The 18244-nt window shown below is 35.4% G+C and overlaps 8 non-coding genes across 8 annotated transcripts; all 8 read left to right on the plus strand.

The window, feature by feature from the left end:
* Nucleotides 1-590: 590 nt before the first annotated feature.
* Trnaq-cug (transfer RNA glutamine (anticodon CUG)) lies at nt 591-662 on the plus strand. Its single transcript has one exon. It is a non-coding gene; the product is annotated as a tRNA-Gln (tRNA).
* Nucleotides 663-1804: 1142 nt separating this feature from the next.
* On the plus strand, nt 1805-1876 carry Trnaq-uug (transfer RNA glutamine (anticodon UUG)). The gene has a single exon. It is a non-coding gene; the product is annotated as a tRNA-Gln (tRNA).
* Nucleotides 1877-6473: 4597 nt separating this feature from the next.
* Trnaq-uug (transfer RNA glutamine (anticodon UUG)) lies at nt 6474-6545 on the plus strand. The gene has a single exon. It is a non-coding gene; the product is annotated as a tRNA-Gln (tRNA).
* Nucleotides 6546-8663: 2118 nt separating this feature from the next.
* Trnaq-cug (transfer RNA glutamine (anticodon CUG)) lies at nt 8664-8735 on the plus strand. Its single transcript has one exon. It is a non-coding gene; the product is annotated as a tRNA-Gln (tRNA).
* Nucleotides 8736-9895: 1160 nt separating this feature from the next.
* On the plus strand, nt 9896-9967 carry Trnaq-uug (transfer RNA glutamine (anticodon UUG)). Its single transcript has one exon. It is a non-coding gene; the product is annotated as a tRNA-Gln (tRNA).
* A 4604-nt stretch (nt 9968-14571) lies between these two features.
* Nucleotides 14572-14643, plus strand: Trnaq-uug (transfer RNA glutamine (anticodon UUG)). The gene has a single exon. It is a non-coding gene; the product is annotated as a tRNA-Gln (tRNA).
* A 2100-nt stretch (nt 14644-16743) lies between these two features.
* Nucleotides 16744-16815, plus strand: Trnaq-cug (transfer RNA glutamine (anticodon CUG)). Its single transcript has one exon. It is a non-coding gene; the product is annotated as a tRNA-Gln (tRNA).
* A 1143-nt stretch (nt 16816-17958) lies between these two features.
* On the plus strand, nt 17959-18030 carry Trnaq-uug (transfer RNA glutamine (anticodon UUG)). Its single transcript has one exon. It is a non-coding gene; the product is annotated as a tRNA-Gln (tRNA).
* Nucleotides 18031-18244: the final 214 nt, after the last annotated feature.

The following is an 18244-nucleotide window of genomic DNA, read 5'->3' on the forward strand; positions in this document are numbered from 1 at the left end:
AAATCTCGGGAAAAACATACTATATCATTATTTATATATAGAGTATTGATCTGCCTAAATTTAGCCTGATAGTCATAAGTGAACTTTATAACTTGATTTTAAATTAGCCAGCATAATTTCATTTTATTTAATCACTTTAAGATATTTCAATGTATCTTACTAATTTAATATACATTCCACTCGAACGTAATAGTACTAATCTTTTAGGCATTTCACTTTTAATCTTCATATACACTTTTATTATTTTCATATATATATATATATATATATATATATATATATATATATATATATATATATATATATATATATATATATATATATATATATATATATATATATATATATATATATATATATATATATATATATATATATATATACATATTCATCTGTGTGTGTGTGTTTGTTTGTGTGTATTACAGGAGTGTAACGTTTTATCAATAAAGTAAGACGAAATCTCTGACAACATGAATGCACCTTATCGGTAATATAAATGAACACAAGGGAGTCCAACGGTAAGCTGATATAATACTGATATATTACTACCTCCTAACATGTTTTTGGAATATGACCCTGTATCATCGATAGGTTCCATGGTGTAATGGTTAGCACTCTGGACTCTGAATCCAGCAATCTGAGTTCAAATCTCGGTTGAACCTAAGTTTATCTTTTTAATCCTAAAAATACCTTTTCTTAAAGTTTTATGTCGAACAGAAGACAAATGTACAATAGTAGAAGCGAGTATGAGAGGATACATTGTATGTAGCTATTTAACGACATACAGTATTGCTTGGAAATGGGTTAGTGCGAAATATGAATCTAGTTTCGCAATAGAGTTGCAACCTAGTGCTCCTTGCTGACAATTCAATAATTCGCACTTAAAAAGGGCAATCTCGCAAATTCTTTGCAACTACATTACCATTTGAAAACAAAGATATCTTGTAATTTCGACTTTGATTTATTAATTGCAATTAAAGAATTGCGCAACGTAAACACATTTCCTTTATGTCTTGATATTGGCTCCGGACCGTTACCTCTTTCTCACTTTTCTAGGCGAGGAGTCAATTACACTGCACTATATGTGTTTCATTATCAATATATGCATATATTAGTCGATATCGATTTTAAATAGCGAATCCCTTTTCTATAATGTGACCTCTACCATGACAACACTGATACTGACCAGCACTCGATACCTTAGAAACTGTATTCGTACACATTTATTATAAATGTCACTAATGTGCAAAGTGTTAAAAGGTACACTTTACGATCACATTGTTGTTATACAAATATGATCTATTTCTTTTATAGTTGTTCTCTCTCTCTCTCTCTCTCTCTCTCTCTCTCTCTCTCTCTCTCTCTCCCCCACTCTGTGCATTCCAATTTAATGCGTTATGGACACGGATTCAAAGCATAAACCTTCTTGCTGGGAACATTTTATATTGCGGACACCAAAAGTTGGTGTCCACAGGGTACTCACCGCTAAATTATTCCTCTGATTCACGTATATGATGGTGATAGGAAAAGAACAAACCTGCGTTGTAAAGCGTTTCCCGCCAAATGTGTGTATATTTATTTTTACTTTTCCATTCAGCAGCCAGTGTGTGCGAACCCGTCATACACATACATATTGCGGTTTGCGCATGTCCTTGCCATTGGATACTGGAATAGCTCTCTTCCTATTGAGTATTATCGCCTCGCTCCTACTACCTCATGCACATGTTTTAGCAAAACTGTAAAGAATACGCATATACTACAACCTACTAATAAGTTTTGAGAAGATGACCCGTTGTAACCTATAGGTTCCATGGTGTAATGGTTAGCACTCTGGACTTTGAATCCAGCAATCCGAGTTCAAATCTCGGTGGAACCTAGGTTTTTTATTTTTATTCAAATACTTTTCTCAAAGTTTCATGTGGAACAGGAGGCGAATGTACAGAAGAAGAAGAAGCGACTTACAGCCCCTTACTTACAACTCAGTAATTCGTACTTACAACTATATATTATCTAAATCCTCTTCAACTACATTACGATTTTTGCACTTAGAAATTTTGTAATTACGACTTTGTTTTCTTAATTGTTCACTTATCGTCAAAGGACAAGGATAACCTAGAAATTGAAAGCTTGCGTTGTCGAACCGCTCCAGTGGCCTAGTGGTTAGAGCGCCCGCCTCTGATGCGGGAGATCGTGAGTTTGATCCCCGGCCACATCATACCAAAGACTTACAAAAAAGGTACTAACAGCTGCCTCGCTAGTCGCACAGCATTAAGAGGTTAGTTTTAGGACTGTTCGGCCTGGTGTCAGGATAATGTGTCTGGGTGGAACATCATGCTACATGTCTGCAGCATGATGCCCCAGTGCTAGACATCACTATAAACTGCCACATTGCAGGCATCGTAGCGATATGACTGAATTTATTTTAAAGCTACGTTAAAAATCTAAATCGGACACACACGTTGTCGGAAATATGGCAGGCATATATGGAGGGGGATTACCGAAATAATTATATGCGTGTATTTCCTAATCTTCTATGATGCATTATTGTAAATGGCTGCTTGCAAATGATACTTTCATAATTCTATCAATGTATATTGTATTTTCATTGATGCAAATTGTACGTGGCAGTTTGTAAGTGCTACTTTCCTTCTGCATTATTGTAAATGACTGCTTGCAAGTGCTACATTCATAATTCTAGTCAAGAATTTTCTAATTTTCATTGATGCAAGCTGTAAATGGTTGCTTGCAAGTTTTTCGATCTACTTTCCTTCTGCGTTATTGTATCTTGCGATTTGCCGACAACTGAATTGATTCCGTAGTTTGTCGTATGACAAACGCAACGTCAGTTACTACAAACTTTGTATATTCTGTTTTTGAACTTTACAATTACATCATTCCAACTGCTGTTTTCATACAGATTTGGTCCTGCAACAATGTAAATACTAAGTTTTATCAGTATCGTCTTTGTTGTCCATCTCGTGTCTCTCTAAATTTCTAATTTTTTTTCCTTTACGGCATTCATTTTATGTCGATAACTCTTTCACTCCCCTTTTTTAAGGTGTACGTTAGCAACACAGTTTTAATCGTCTCTAAAACCATATGCTTTCTCGAAGATCTAAGCGATTTATAGCACCTTACGAAAACAAAAACGCATCCACAACAACAGGGTGGTCCATCTTTTTCAACCCCAGTTTTGACGCACTGAAGTATTTACCTTCAAAGTTTAAGAAATCTACTTCTTAGTGTCATCTCTCATTACTTGGAAACATTAGTTATTTTAGCAAAGTAAGGATCAGAAATAACAATGATATATTCCCTCGTAATCTTCTTAACGAGTATTCATCGGACGAACCCTGGTTGTAAGGATTGTATTGTACGTCACCCATTTTGACGCACCTCACAGACGTCTTTCTTTTCCTGTGATAATATTGTACATAAGCTCCCGCGAAAATAAAATAATTCAGATCAACATCAATAGCACATAAAAAAGTTTATAGGTAAAATGACATTAAAAACAATTAATCATTCCTTACAGGTGTTATTATTCTTATCATGATCTTCATTTTGGAACATATTTTGCCGCAAAAAAAAAACCCAAATAATCAAACTGTGGAAAATCATGTTCGTATCATGATAAAAGTATTTACTTGCGATTAGAATTATTAGATTTAGTGTACAGTTGTTCTCAAATACTTAATTTGCATTGTTAATGTACGGAACCTTAACCTTTGAATGTATTTATATATATAAAAAACAAAAACAAAAAACAGCTTTAAAAATTTTTATTTTATTGTAATTCTTGCCATTATCAAACCAATTAAAATTAATAATTTGGTTCAAGAATTTTGCAAATATAAAGATAGGACCCTTAAGATGTAATTATTCAGCTGCTCTTTGTCATATTAAAGATTTTAGAAAGAAGCTTTAAAGATATTTTGAAATATGAATGTTGCTGTCGATGAGTGTGTTTTGGGACAGTCTTCAGCAAGTATCAACAAAAGAATAAACTCTAATGATCTTGCTCGATAATTATACAGGGTAGAATTTTACAGATCGCTGTCTTTTCATTTGGTTTTGTTCTATTTAATCGCCTACATGTATCATGGGTAGTTGAGGGTGTTTTGGGACAGTCTTTTGCTGTCCTAGGGTAGTCATGGCGTCTTTTATTTGGTGATAATTACCAATATGGGATACACTATATATTTTAAAAAACTCTCCTGATCTTACTCGATAATTATACAATCCAGGATTTTACTGATCACTGTCTTTTATAAGGTTTGATTCAATATAATGGTATACATGTATCCTGGGTAGGTGAGAGAGTTTTCGGACAGTCTTGAGATAGCCCCATTACTTTCAGGGTGACAGATAGAAAAATTAAACTATTGAATGTCTACTTCCTGCATACGTTGTTGGAAATAATCAAACATAAAATTTGCTGACAGATTTGGGGAGGCAAACAAGTGTTAAAACATTGCCTAAACTTTTAGAACACGTTTTGCTTTAATATTCTTTAAAGGAATTGGCTATGAAAAGCTTGAGGACGCATACATTATGGTCAACAAGTGTTGCTTGCTTGACTTTGTGTTAGGTAAAGAACCGAGAGTCTACCATTTTTCTATTAGATGGCTTGTCAAATGGTCAAATGCAGGAATAGGTTGCAGATGTGCCTTAGATATCTTCTGATTGGGATTTCCTACCATTTGACAAGTGTAAGATGAGCTAAGGTACTGAAAAACATCACTTTAATTTTCAGCAAATAAAAACGATTCAGGATCTTGTGATAAGTCTTACTGACACCAAATGACCAGCTTAAGGGGTTTTATGGGCTATACTATGCATGTCCTGTCCATATGCCTTCGGAACAACACTTTCACCAGCAGGTGCATCGGTTGCCGCCATTTTCTCATAATGAACCCATTTTTCACAAAGTAATAAACTGGTACTTGTGTGGCTTTAATTTTTAAAACCGAGACTTGTGTCTTCTCTGAGGAATACTACTTGGTGGCCTATAACTCACATTAAACTGACTTGCATACTTATAAAGTAGCTGTTACTTTCTGCTCAGATATCTTACAACTGCAGTCAGAAATTGGCTAGTGGTTTCTATTATTCTGTGAAGAAACTAACTTACTTGTGAATCTCTCTCTCTCTCTCTCTCTCTCTCTCTCTCTCTCTCTCTCTCTTTGCTGAGTGATTAAGACATTTAAATTATGGAATATACCTTGTCCATTGTTCGAAGGCACAATTACATTAGGGAAAGAGGCCAAATGTAGAATTTCATCTCAGGTTCATAAATAAAATAGTTTTGTGAGGGTCAATGTATCAGATATAACTAATTAGCAAATAAAATATAAACATTTTCATGGGTTTTTGCTCATAGCAAGAGCAAGGAACTTATTTTATTGCCCGCAAAATAAATTCTCCGAAAAGTGAGCATTTTTGTACAGTGTATATATATTGAATACAGATCCAACTCAAGGGTTCTACGTATGAGAGCAGGGAAGACATCCGAAAAGCCATATGGACGTCATAGAAAAATCAAGAAAAAGTATCCAAACATCTATATGTCGCGTGGTGGATAGCTTATCAAAGGGTTAGAGGCCAGAATGGGTGTCCGGGGACCCATAGGTTATTGAATGAGACAAAAGACCCTTTTCCGTACTACTAGTGGATTTCATAGAAGAAATATAAAAAACTATGTATAAGAGAATATTGTTTACAGATGATTAGTATGTATTACTAGGTGAAATTGGGAAACTACACTAAAGACTCACATCTCTCAGTTACATGTAACATTGTTTAATTTTATCTAAATTCTAATAATGAACATGTATCTACACTTCTCAGATGTGGATCGATACCATTATCATAATCAGTTAATTTAGAGCCACATTCAGCGTTTTCTTTGATGTTTCTTTTACAAAAGTTAATCAGAATGTACTTTATACCTTAAACAACAAAGGTACTTCATTTGCCTTCTAAAAATTGAATAAGAATATTCCCAGTCGGGTTACAGTTCTTTTCATATTTAGTGTCAATATAATTACAACTCGTGACGTGTTCCCACTGCATAGTTACACTTCCTGTATACATAAGATAAGGCAACTATGTACACTGATAGATACAAGCCTGGGGCAATCTGATTAAATTCAAATCTCCTCTGTCTCACGTGAAGATCTGAGAGCGACCTCTAAGAGGTCATATTCTACTAATTTTGGAATTAGCCAATGGAAATGCAGCTTTCAGAAATTTTAAATTTCCAATCTTTCGGCCCACCACGACGATCTTTAGCACACCGCACAGTCTCCGAAAGGCGAAGGTGTAAGACTTCATCTGGTTGGCTGGTAAAATTAGCGATTTTGCTAATAACATAAGTCATCAGAACATGGCCCCTAAATGGCCGCTGTCAGAACTTGGCGTAGAACAGTGGAGACACTTTTTACAAGTGTCTTGTCGAAACATGCTACAATGGTTCCATGGTGTAATGGTTAGCACTCTGGACTTTGAATCCAGCGATCCGAGTTCAAATCTCGGTGGAACCTTGAATATTATTTTAAGTTCTTTCTTATTTACATTAATTTAAAGACTTTATTTTATTTTCGTAAATCCTAATGCGAAAGATGAGGTGGGTGTATGCAAATTGAAGCGAATATGATCCCTATGTGTGTCTATTTCGTCATACAACATAGTTTGAAAACCGGTTAGTTCAACAAAGTATGAATAAATTGTCACAATTGTTGAGTTACAAATTAAAAATAAAACAAGCTCGATGCTAAAATGAAGTATGACAATTTCTTCATATTGTCGGAGGATCATCAGCTCTGTCTCTGTGTAAGTGTCAGTTAATCGCTGTACATGGTTGTTTGTTCATACATATATAGACCTTTCCATAGCCCTTGGATTTTTCAAAGAAATTTCCGTACGCCCTTGGATTTTTCAACGACCTCACCATACGTCATTGGATTTTTCAACGACCTTTCCATATTTCCTCGGATTTTTCAAGTCTTCGCAGTAATTTACAAAAAATGTTTAATTTTGTTCGCTGAAAATGTCTCCGAAACAACAAATAAACCCTGATCTATTCGGACTACCTCGACAGTTTCTACGAAGATAATGACTGTACGATTGACCTAGAGCTTACGAATGAAAAAGTAGTTAGATGCATTCGCAATTTTTCGGACAATCCTTCTTTCGCAAACAGGTGAGGTGATCCGACTGCAGTTATCGGCATATATTCCAAGGTGTGATCAATAGGATTGACCTCGAAATTGAGAATTTAAAAGGCGCGGCCTGCTGGTTATCACGTGATCTTTTGCCATTACGGTACCGATATCGCCCAGCGCTCCATACTGTAAGGATAATGATATCGATATCAGATGCCGGTGGGCCGGATTGTTTTTCAATCTGAGGAGACTACAGCCGAAGACGAAGTTAAAGGAAATTATTGTTTTGGTTACCAAGAGGATACCATCACCGTGAATGGCCAAACCCACCTGGCAGTGGACAAGATCACCTGTCTTGGCAGTAGCAGTCGCGTGCAGTCCAAAGCGATGATGAGACAAATGCCAGAATTGCCAAAGCAAGAGTGGCCTGTGGCATCTCACGAGCAAATGTGTTCAGTCCACAAAACTCACGGTACTAATTCAGTTCCCATAGTAAACCTATGTAAACACCATGATATTTAAAATTCAACAACTTAAAGATTGTGAGTGCTCATAATCAAACCTACATTTATAAGTATAGATGAAACCTATATTTATCGGTATAGATGAAATCTGGATGTCAGCTTTTGTGCAGATGAAAGGATATGAGCCGCGGCATTTTCTGGACCAGTATGTGTTTGAAACATGTGCTTTCAATTCCGCACCAAAGAGTCAGGTGCGAATTTTAGTAATGAGTGTTCCAAACTCAAGACGGTAAAAGGACTTAAATTCCATCAATAAAATAATGTCATTTTCAATGGGCTTCCTAAAGAAACTCATCTGGATATGATTTCAAGACAGAGTCCCAGACTCTGAGGTTTTCACGTAGACAGGAATATAGAAGAAATATCGCCTTGATGGTTAAATGATGACATATTTAGAACTTTAAAATCTCGGGAAAAACATACTATATCATTATTTATATATAGAGTATTGATCTGCCTAAATTTAGCCTGATAGTCATAAGTGAACTTTATAACTTGATTTTAAATTAGCCAGCATAATTTCATTTCATTTAATCACTTTAAGATATTTCAATGTATCTTACTAATTTAATATACATTCCACTCGAACGTAATAGTACTAATCTTTTAGGCATTTCACTTTTAATCTTCATATACACTTTTATTATTTTCATATATATATATATATATATATATATATATATATATATATATATATATATATATATATATATATATATATATATATATATATATATATATATATATATATATATATATATATATATATATTCATCTGTGTGTGTGTGTTTGTTTGTGTGTATTACAGGAGTGTAACGTTTTATCAATAAAGTAAGACGAAATCTCTGACAACATGAATGCACCTTATCGGTAATATAAATGAACACAAGGGAGTCCAACGGTAAGCTGATATAATACTGATATATTACTACCTCCTAACATGTTTTTGGAATATGACCCTGTATCATCGATAGGTTCCATGGTGTAATGGTTAGCACTCTGGACTCTGAATCCAGCAATCTGAGTTCAAATCTCGGTTGAACCTAAGTTTATCTTTTTAATCCTAAAAATACCTTTTCTTAAAGTTTTATGTCGAACAGAAGACAAATGTACAATAGTAGAAGCGAGTATGAGAGGATACATTGTATGTAGCTATTTAACGACATACAGTATTGCTTGGAAATGGGTTAGTGCGAAATATGAATCTAGTTTCGCAATAGAGTTGCAACCTAGTGCTCCTTGCTGACAATTCAATAATTCGCACTTAAAAAGGGCAATCTCGCAAATTCTTTGCAACTACATTACCATTTGAAAACAAAGATATCTTGTAATTTCGACTTTGATTTATTAATTGCAATTAAAGAATTGCGCAACGTAAACACATTTCCTTTATGTCTTGATATTGGCTCCGGACCGTTACCTCTTTCTCACTTTTCTAGGCGAGGAGTCAATTACACTGCACTATATGTGTTTCATTATCAATATATGCATATATTAGTCGATATCGATTTTAAATAGCGAATCCCTTTTCTATAATGTGACCTCTACCATGACAACACTGATACTGACCAGCACTCGATACCTTAGAAACTGTATTCGTACACATTTATTATAAATGTCACTAATGTGCAAAGTGTTAAGAGGTACACTTTACGATCACATTGTTGTTATACAAATATGATCTATTTCTTTTATAGTTGTTCTCTCTCTCTCTCTCTCTCTCTCTCTCTCTCTCTCTCTCTCTCTCTCTCTCTCTCTCTCTCTCTCCCCCACTCTGTGCATTCCAATTTAATGCGTTATGGACACGGATTCAAAGCATAAACCTTCTTGCTGGGAACATTTTATATTGCGGACACCAAAAGTTGGTGTCCACAGGGTACTCACCGCTAAATTATTCCTCTGATTCACGTATATGATGGTGATAGGAAAAGAACAAACCTGCGTTGTAAAGCGTTTCCCGCCAAATGTGTGTATATTTATTTTTACTTTTCCATTCAGCAGCCAGTGTGTGCGAACCCGTCATACACATACATATTGCGGTTTGCGCATGTCCTTGCCATTGGATACTGGAATAGCTCTCTTCCTATTGAGTATTATCGCCTCGCTCCTACTACCTCATGCACATGTTTTAGCAAAACTGTAAAGAATACGCATATACTACAACCTACTAATAAGTTTTGAGAAGATGACCCGTTGTAACCTATAGGTTCCATGGTGTAATGGTTAGCACTCTGGACTTTGAATCCAGCAATCCGAGTTCAAATCTCGGTGGAACCTAGGTTTTTTATTTTTATTCAAATACTTTTCTCAAAGTTTCATGTGGAACAGGAGGCGAATGTACAGAAGAAGAAGAAGCGACTTACAGCCCCTTACTTACAACTCAGTAATTCGTACTTACAACTATATATTATCTAAATCCTCTTCAACTACATTACGATTTTTGCACTTAGAAATTTTGTAATTACGACTTTGTTTTCTTAATTGTTCACTTATCGTCAAAGGACAAGGATAACCTAGAAATTGAAAGCTTGCGTTGTCGAACCGCTCCAGTGGCCTAGTGGTTAGAGCGCCCGCCTCTGATGCGGGAGATCGTGAGTTTGATCCCCGGCCACATCATACCAAAGACTTACAAAAAAGGTACTAACAGCTGCCTCGCTAGTCGCACAGCATTAAGAGGTTAGTTTTAGGACTGTTCGGCCTGGTGTCAGGATAATGTGTCTGGGTGGAACATCATGCTACATGTCTGCAGCATGATGCCCCAGTGCTAGACATCACTATAAACTGCCACATTGCAGGCATCGTAGCGATATGACTGAATTTATTTTAAAGCTACGTTAAAAATCTAAATCGGACACACACGTTGTCGGAAATATGGCAGGCATATATGGAGGGCGATTACCGAAATAATTATATGCGTGTATTTCCTAATCTTCTATGATGCATTATTGTAAATGGCTGCTTGCAAATGATACTTTCATAATTCTATCAATGTATATTGTATTTTCATTGATGCAAATTGTACGTGGCAGTTTGTAAGTGCTACTTTCCTTCTGCATTATTGTAAATGACTGCTTGCAAGTGCTACATTCATAATTCTAGTCAAGAATTTTCTAATTTTCATTGATGCAAGCTGTAAATGGTTGCTTGCAAGTTTTTCGATCTACTTTCCTTCTGCGTTATTGTATCTTGCGATTTGCCGACAACTGAATTGATTCCGTAGTTTGTCGTATGACAAACGCAATGTCAGTTACTACAAACTTTGTATATTCTGTTTTTGAACTTTACAATTACATCATTCCAACTGCTGTTTTCATACAGATTTGGTCCTGCAACAATGTAAATACTAAGTTTTATCAGTATCGTCTTTGTTGTCCATCTCGTGTCTCTCTAAATTTCTAATTTTTTTCCTTTACGGCATTCATTTTATGTCGATAACTCTTTCACTCCCCTTTTTTAAGGTGTACGTTAGCAACACAGTTTTAATCGTCTCTAAAACCATATGCTTTCTCGAAGATCTAAGCGATTTATAGCACCTTACGAAAACAAAAACGCATCCACAACAACAGGGTGGTCCATCTTTTTCAACCCCAGTTTTGACGCACTGAAGTATTTACCTTCAAAGTTTAAGAAATCTACTTCTTAGTGTCATCTCTCATTACTTGGAAACATTAGTTATTTTAGCAAAGTAAGGATCAGAAATAACAATGATATATTCCCTCGTAATCTTCTTAACGAGTATTCATCGGACGAACCCTGGTTGTAAGGATTGTATTGTACGTCACCCATTTTGACGCACCTCACAGACGTCTTTCTTTTCCTGTGATAATATTGTACATAAGCTCCCGCGAAAATAAAATAATTCAGATCAACATCAATAGCACATAAAAAAGTTTATAGGTAAAATGACATTAAAAACAATTAATCATTCCTTACAGGTGTTATTATTCTTATCATGATCTTCATTTTGGAACATATTTTGCCGCAAAAAAAAAACCCAAATAATCAAACTGTGGAAAATCATGTTCGTATCATGATAAAAGTATTTACTTGCGATTAGAATTATTAGATTTAGTGTACAGTTGTTCTCAAATACTTAATTTGCATTGTTAATGTACGGAACCTTAACCTTTGAATGTATTTATATATATAAAAAACAAAAACAAAAAACAGCTTTAAAATGTTTTATTTTATTGTAATTCTTGCCATTATCAAACCAATTAAAATTAATAATTTGGTTCAAGAGTTTTGCAAATATAAAGATAGGACCCTTAGGATGTAATTATTCAGCTGCTCTTTGTCATATTAAAGACTTAAGAAAGAAGCTTTAAAGATATTTTGAAATATGAATGTTGCTGTCGATGAGTGTGTTTTGGGACGGTCTTCAGCAAGTATCAACAAAAGAATAAACTCTAATGATCTTGCTCGATAATTATACAGGGTAGAATTTTACAGATCGCTGTCTTTTCATTTGGTTTTGTTCTATTTAATCGCCTACATGTATCATGGGTAGCTGAGGGTGTTTTGGGACAGTCTTTTGCTGTCCTAGGGTAGTCATGGCGTCTTTTATTTGGTGATAATTACCAATATGGGATACACTATATATTTTAAAAAACTCTCCTGATCTTACTCGATAATTATACAATCCAGGATTTTACTGATCACTGTCTTTTATAAGGTTTGATTCAATATAATGGTATACATGTATCCTGGGTAGGTGAGAGAGTTTTCGGACAGTCTTGAGATAGCCCCATTACTTTCAGGGTGACAGATAGAAAAATTAAACTATTGAATGTCTACTTCCTGCATACGTTGTTGGAAATAATCAAACATAAAATTTGCTGACAGATTTGGGGAGGCAAACAAGTGTTAAAACATTGCCTAAACTTTTAGAACACGTTTTGCTTTAATATTCTTTAAAGGAATTGGCTATGAAAAGCTTGAGGACGCATACATTATGGTCAACAAGTGTTGCTTGCTTGACTTTGTGTTAGGTAAAGAACCGAGAGTCTACCATTTTTCTATTAGATGGCTTGTCAAATGGTCAAATGCAGGAATAGGTTGCAGATGTGCCTTAGATATCTTCTGATTGGGATTTCCTACCATTTGACAAGTGTAAGATGAGCTAAGGTACTGAAAAACATCACTTTAATTTTCAGCAAATAAAAACGATTCAGGATCTTGTGATAAGTCTTACTGACACCAAATGACCAGCTTAAGGGGTTTTATGGGCTATACTATGCATGTCCTGTCCATATGCCTTCGGAACAACACTTTCACCAGCAGGTGCATCGGTTGCCGCCATTTTCTCATAATGAACCCATTTTTCACAAAGTAATAAACTGGTACTTGTGTGGCTTTAATTTTTAAAACCGAGACTTGTGTCTTCTCTGAGGAATACTACTTGGTGGCCTATAACTCACATTAAACTGACTTGCATACTTATAAAGTAGCTGTTACTTTCTGCTCAGATATCTTACAACTGCAGTCAGAAATTGGCTAGTGGTTTCTATTATTCTGTGAAGAAACTAACTTACTTGTGAATCTCTCTCTCTCTCTCTCTCTCTCTCTCTCTCTCTCTCTCTCTCTCTCTCTCTTTGCTGAGTGATTAAGACATTTAAATTATGGAATATACCTTGTCCATTGTTCGAAGGCACAATTACATTAGGGAAAGAGGCCAAATGTAGAATTTCATCTCAGGTTCATAAATAAAATAGTTTTGTGAGGGTCAATGTATCAGATATAACTAATTAGCAAATAAAATATAAACATTTTCATGGGTTTTTGCTCATAGCAAGAGCAAGGAACTTATTTTATTGCCCGCAAAATAAATTCTCCGAAAAGTGAGCATTTTTGTACAGTGTATATATATTGAATACAGATCCAACTCAAGGGTTCTACGTATGAGAGCAGGGAAGACATCCGAAAAGCCATATGGACGTCATAGAAAAATCAAGAAAAAGTATCCAAACATCTATATGTCGCGTGGTGGATAGCTTATCAAAGGGTTAGAGGCCAGAATGGGTGTCCGGGGACCCATAGGTTATTGAATGAGACAAAAGACCCTTTTCCGTACTACTAGTGGATTTCATAGAAGAAATATAAAAAACTATGTATAAGAGAATATTGTTTACAGATGATTAGTATGTATTACTAGGTGAAATTGGGAAACTACACTAAAGACTCACATCTCTCAGTTACATGTAACATTGTTTAATTTTATCTAAATTCTAATAATGAACATGTATCTACACTTCTCAGATGTGGATCGATACCATTATCATAATCAGTTAATTTAGAGCCACATTCAGCGTTTTCTTTGATGTTTCTTTTACAAAAGTTAATCAGAATGTACTTTATACCTTAAACAACAAAGGTACTTCATTTGCCTTCTAAAAATTGAATAAGAATATTCCCAGTCGGGTTACAGTTCTTTTCATATTTAGTGTCAATATAATTACAACTCGTGACGTGTTCCCACTGCATAGTTACACTTCCTGTATACATAAGATAAGGCAACTATGTACACTGATAGATACAAGCCTGGGGCAATCTGATTAAATTCAAATCTCCTCTGTCTCACGTGAAGATCTGAGAGCGACCTCTAAGAGGTCATATTCTACTAATTTTGGAATTAGCCAATGGAAATGCAGCTTTCAGAAATTTTAAATTTCCAATCTTTCGGCCCACCACGACGATCTTTAGCACACCGCACAGTCTCCGAAAGGCGAAGGTGTAAGACTTCATCTGGTTGGCTGGTAAAATTAGCGATTTTGCTAATAACATAAGTCATCAGAACATGGCCCCTAAATGGCCGCTGTCAGAACTTGGCGTAGAACAGTGGAGACACTTTTCACAAGTGTCTTGTCGAAACATGCTACAATGGTTCCATGGTGTAATGGTTAGCACTCTGGACTTTGAATCCAGCGATCCGAGTTCAAATCTCGGTGGAACCTGGAATATTATTTTAAGTTCTTTCTTATTTACATTAATTTAAAGACTTTATTTTATTTTTGTAAATCCTAATGCGAAAGATGAGGTGGGTGTATGCAAATTGAAGCGAATATGATCCCTATGTGTGTCTATTTCGTCATACAACATAGTTTGAAAACCGGTTAGTTCAACAAAGTATGAATAAATTGTCACAATTGTTGAGTTACAAATTAAAAATAAAACAAGCTCGATGCTAAAATGAAGTATGACAATTTCTTCATATTGTCGGAGGATCATCAGCTCTGTCTCAATGTAAGTGTCAGTTAATCGCTGTACATGGTTGTTTGTTCATACATATATAGACCTTTCCATAGCCCTTGGATTTTTCAAAGAAATTTCCGTACGCCCTTGGATTTTTCAACGACCTCACCATACGTCATTGGATTTTTCAACGACCTTTCCATATTTCCTCGGATTTTTCAAGTCTTCGCAGTAATTTACAAAAAATGTTTAATTTTGTTCGCTGAAAATGTCTCCGAAACAACAAATAAACCCTGATCTATTCGGACTACCTCGACAGTTTCTACGAAGATAATGACTGTACGATTGACCTAGAGCTTACGAATGAAAAAGTAGTTAGATGCATTCGCAATTTTTCGGACAATCCTTCTTTTGCAAACAGGTGAGGTGATCCGACTGCAGTTATCGGCATATATTCCAAGGTGTGATCAATAGGATTGACCTCAAATTTGAGAATTTAAAAGGCGCGGCCTGCTGGTTATCACGTGATCTTTTGCCATTACGGTACCGATATCGCCCAGCGCTCCATACTGTAAGGATAATGATATCGATATCAGATGCCGGTGGGCCGGATTGTTTTTCAATCTGAGGAGACTACAGCCGAAGACGAAGTTAAAGGAAATTATTGTTTTGGTTACCAAGAGGATACCATCACCGTGAATGGCCAAACCCACCTGGCAGTGGACAAGATCACCTGTCTTGGCAGTAGCAGTCGCGTGCAGTCCAAAGCGATGATGAGACAAATGCCAGAATTGCCAAAGCAAGAGTGGCCTGTGGCATCTCACGAGCAAATGTGTTCAGTCCACAAAACTCACGGTACTAATTCAGTTCCCATAGTAAACCTATGTAAACACCATGATATTTAAAATTCAACAACTTAAAGATTGTGAGTGCTCATAATCAAACCTACATTTATAAGTATAGATGAAACCTATATTTATCGGTATAGATGAAATCTGGATGTCAGCTTTTGTGCAGATGAAAGGATATGAGCCGCGGCATTTTCTGGACCAGTATGTGTTTGAAACATGTGCTTTCAATTCCGCACCAAAGAGTCAGGTGCGAATTTTAGTAATGAGTGTTCCAAACTCAAGACGGTAAAAGGACTTAAATTCCATCAATAAAATAATGTCATTTTCAATGGGCTTCCTAAAGAAACTCATCTGGATATGATTTCAAGACAGAGTCCCAGACTCTGAGGTTTTCACGTAGACAGGAATATAGAAGAAATATCGCCTTGATGGTTAAATGATGACATATTTAGAACTTTAAAATCTCGGGAAAAACATACTATATCATTATTTATATATAGAGTATTGATCTGCCTAAATTTAGCCTGATAGTCATAAGTGAACTTTATAACTTGATTTTAAATTAGCCAGCATAATTTCATTTTATTTAATCACTTTAAGATATTTCAATGTATCTTACTAATTTAATATACATTCCACTCGAACGTAATAGTACTAATCTTTTAGGCATTTCACTTTTAATCTTCATATACACTTTTATTATTTTCATATATATATATATATATATATATATATATATATATATATATATATATATATATATATATATATATATATATATATATATATATATATATATATATACATATTCATCTGTGTGTGTGTGTTTGTTTGTGTGTATTACAGGAGTGTAACGTTTTATCAATAAAGTAAGACGAAATCTCTGACAACATGAATGCACCTTATCGGTAATATAAATGAACACAAGGGAGTCCAACGGTAAGCTGATATAATACTGATATATTACTACCTCCTAACATGTTTTTGGAATATGACCCTGTATCATCGATAGGTTCCATGGTGTAATGGTTAGCACTCTGGACTCTGAATCCAGCAATCTGAGTTCAAATCTCGGTGGAACCTAAGTTTATCTTTTTAATCCTAAAAATACCTTTTCTTAAAGTTTTATGTCGAACAGAAGACAAATGTACAATAGTAGAAGCGAGTATGAGAGGATACATTGTATGTAGCTATTTAACGACATACAGTATTGCTTGGAAATGGGTTAGTGCGAAATATGAATCTAGTTTCGCAATAGAGTTGCAACCTAGTGCTCCTTGCTGACAATTCAATAATTCGCACTTAAAAAGGGCAATCTCGCAAATTCTTTGCAACTACATTACCATTTGAAAACAAAGATATCTTGTAATTTCGACTTTGATTTATTAATTGCAATTAAAGAATTGCGCAACGTAAACACATTTCCTTTATGTCTTGATATTGGCTCCGGACCGTTACCTCTTTCTCACTTTTCTAGGCGAGGAGTCAATTACACTGCACTATATGTGTTTCATTATCAATATATGCATATATTAGTCGATATCGATTTTAAATAGCGAATCCCTTTTCTATAATGTGACCTCTACCATGACAACACTGATACTGACCAGCACTCGATACCTTAGAAACTGTATTCGTACACATTTATTATAAATGTCACTAATGTGCAAAGTGTTAAGAGGTACACTTTACGATCACATTGTTGTTATACAAATATGATCTATTTCTTTTATAGTTGTTCTCTCTCTCTCTCTCTCTCTCTCTCTCTCTCTCTCTCTCTCTCCCCCCCCCCACTCTGTGCATTCCAATTTAATGCGTTATGGACACGGATTCAAAGCATAAACCTTCTTGCTGGGAACATTTTATATTGCGGACACCAAAAGTTGGTGTCCACAGGGTACTCACCGCTAAATTATTCCTCTGATTCACGTATATGATGGTGATAGGAAAAGAACAAACCTGCGTTGTAAAGCGTTTCCCGCCAAATGTGTGTATATTTATTTTTACTTTTCCATTCAGCAGCCAGTGTGTGCGAACCCGTCATACACATACATATTGCGGTTTGCGCATGTCCTTGCCATTGGATACTGGAATAGCTCTCTTCCTATTGAGTATTATCGCCTCGCTCCTACTACCTCATGCACATGTTTTAGCAAAACTGTAAAGAATACGCATATACTACAACCTACTAATAAGTTTTGAGAAGATGACCCGTTGTAACCTATAGGTTCCATGGTGTAATGGTTAGCACTCTGGACTTTGAATCCAGCAATCCGAGTTCAAATCTCGGTGGAACCTAGGTTTTTTATTTTTATTCAAATACTTTTCTCAAAGTTTCATGTGGAACAGGAGGCGAATGTACAGAAGAAGAAGAAGCGACTTACAGCCCCTTACTTACAACTCAGTAATTCGTACTTACAACTATATATTATCTAAATCCTCTTCAACTACATTACGATTTTTGCACTTAGAAATTTTGTAATTACGACTTTGTTTTCTTAATTGTTCACTT

This window comes from Sinohyriopsis cumingii, chromosome 17 (genome assembly GCF_028554795.1).
Source record: "Sinohyriopsis cumingii isolate HCF-2022 chromosome 17, ASM2855479v2, whole genome shotgun sequence".
NCBI classification, from domain to species: domain Eukaryota; kingdom Metazoa; phylum Mollusca; class Bivalvia; order Unionida; family Unionidae; genus Sinohyriopsis; species Sinohyriopsis cumingii.